The sequence below is a fragment of the Littorina saxatilis genome, linkage group LG8 (assembly GCF_037325665.1).
Source record: "Littorina saxatilis isolate snail1 linkage group LG8, US_GU_Lsax_2.0, whole genome shotgun sequence".
Lineage (NCBI taxonomy): Eukaryota > Metazoa > Mollusca > Gastropoda > Littorinimorpha > Littorinidae > Littorina > Littorina saxatilis.
The window spans coordinates 30,561,979-30,564,670 of record NC_090252.1 but is presented as its reverse complement, the minus strand read 5'-3'; the positions used below and the strand labels follow the sequence as shown (position 1 = coordinate 30,564,670).

Here is a 2,692-nt window from a genome sequence, read left to right as displayed (position 1 = left end):
TGAGTGCATTTGAGCTTTGAGATTTGTGTGGTGCAATTTGAATATTTGTCACTCACACGCTGAAGCATAAACGCTCGCGCGCGCACACACTCGCACTTACACATACACACACACACATAGACACACACACACAAACACACATACATGTACACACGGACACATAAACACACACACACACACACACACACACACACACACACACACACACACACACACACACACACACACACACACACACACACTTTGTTTGACACGAGTAATATACGTATTCGTCCAAACCATTTCAGAGCCACACCGTAAGATGGTAAAGAAGACATTTATTCCGGAAATCTGTATAGACGTTGATATTATGCAAAATATAATGGCACACACAACAACAAACTTTATTTTATCAGCACAAAAAAATAAAGAATAAAAAGGAGAACCGGCTGTTCTTTTTAGACAGCTTTGAAAACAAAAAAGTAAATGAGGAGGTAGACAGAGCAAGAGAACAGAAGAGTAACAATAAATAAACGTTGGCTACATGAGGAATTCTTTCTTGCTACAGGTAAAAAAGTACTACAGATTCTAAAAAGGCGGACAAATAAACTCTCTCTCTCTCTTTCTCTCTCTCTCTCTCTCTCTCTCTCTCTCTCTCTTTCTCTCTCTCTCTCTCTCTCTCTCTCTCTCCACCCTCTCTCTCTCTCTCTGGTACTACAGTATATATATCACAATTTCCCAAGGACCGTTTCAATGTCTAAAAGTGTTATACTTAGTTGGACATTCTGGGTAACTGTGAACGGTGCTTGAAGTTTATAAAAATGCGTTGTTTTTTCATTCTTTTTTATTTTTTTTCCATTGTGTGTGGGTGTTTTAAATTTTATGTTTTAACCTGTTCGTTTCAAGCCAAAATTTGTTTGTAAAAAAAATAGCATACGGCCCGCAACATGCTGCAACAATGTGCTTACACAAAACAATCATATCACAGCAAATTGCAAGATTTTTTTTTCTTTCCTGATGAAGAAAAGCAAACAAAATGACATGTCAACGCCACTAGTAATGTCGTGTCATTTATTCCAAAGACAAGAACACACACAAATTACAGTTCTTATTTGACAATAAACATTATTAGATATAAAAGACTACGTTTTGGTTCCTTTCTCGGATTTCACAATATTGAAACATAGCAACCTCGACTGCAACAACACCACAAACAAAGACCAGGGAATGTTAATGTGGCAGGGGAGGCTACCTCTCCTTTCACAGCAAACTCTGCACCCGAGTTGTTGGCCTGTCAACACCGGTGGATTGTGGAATTTTGTTTGTGATGGGGTCTGGTGGTTTCCGATTGTCTGTATGTTCATGGAAACCTTCGGGTTTGCATAACAGTTTTTATAGGGCTAAGACATTAGCCCTAACATTTTCAATCCTGTTTGACTGCATTTCGCCTCCCGAGGTGATCGTAGTGTTACGGCACTCGGTTACATTAACAATAATGCTTAAACAAAATTAACAGTGGAAACTCAAAATGAATGACGGTTAATTGTCACAGTCCTGCATAACGTTGAATTAAAATGGTGAATAGCAAAGTCTTCATTGTTCATTAACATTAGAATACACTAACAAATAAAAGTGTCTTTGACGCATCTTAACATGACTGTTAACTGTGTTTAAAGGCTTACTAACTTACTCCCGTGTTTACAAAGTATAGTTTGCCCACAATCGATGTCAAACGCACCATAAGACCATATAATGACGATATGTCGTCATGCGCGGACCATATACGTGCATTTCAGCTTGTTCTAGCCTCTGAAAAAGTGAGGATGTCAACAACGACACGGAGTTCTCTCCCTTGCGTCAACAGCGCATGTGTTGCCAAATCTATAAATAGGACGATCCAGATCAAAATGAAAATTAACATATCTCAACATTGAAGGGGTCCTAGACCACAATATTTTGCAGGGAACTTAATTTAGCATGTCTCCAGCTGTTGGTAAAGCAATTAGCGTGTATAGTCATCGAGTACATATGGCTTTAAAGACTTATTATTAGATATTTTGGTTTTCACTAACAATGCACGGCATTAACTATTACACACACACACACACACAGGCAGCACATTTGTTGTATCAAACAATAATTATTAAAAACATAATTAACTACCTGTTTAGCACCTTACTTGTTGTGTAGCACCAATTTATCAACTGACGATGATTTCAAGACGACATGTCTGCATAACACATTGTCTGTATTAATCTCCATGGAAAACTTGAACATAGTCATTGAAAACGTGAACAATAATTTTGCAATTACTCGCTTAAAAATCAAACAAATGGGGTGTATGATCTTTTGTCAGTCGAAGAGCTAAATACACACGCATCTATATATCAACTAGGACTACCATATTTTATGAGGGGCAGATACGTGTATTGTAATATTCTTTTCTGAAGTTGAAGTAACTGCGAAAGAAACAAAGCTAAGGTAATCATTAAGATTTCTTACAAATTGACGAACTGTTGTGAAATTATTCTCAAATGAGCTATTATTTCATTAAACATTACACATGAAATCAAATGTACATTATTTACGTTTTAAAGGTGAAGCGTATCCTTACTACAAGCAGAGACAAGTGTTCTTAATTAAGCTTTTGCAATTTGCTGAGCAAATCCTACTTCAAGAGTGGCTGCTCCGCCTGGCGTCTGGCATTATGGGG

General features: G+C 37.5%; 1 long non-coding RNA gene across 1 annotated transcript in view; it reads right to left on the bottom strand.

Moving 5' to 3' along the window:
• Nucleotides 1-300: 300 nt before the first annotated feature.
• The window catches only part of LOC138973272 (uncharacterized), a 253,426-nt gene continuing 251,034 nt past the window's right edge, over nt 301-2,692 (bottom strand). The window contains exon 2 of the long non-coding RNA XR_011457945.1: nt 301-1,231. This is a non-coding gene — a long non-coding RNA (uncharacterized lncRNA). The remainder of the gene's footprint in view (nt 1,232-2,692) is intronic.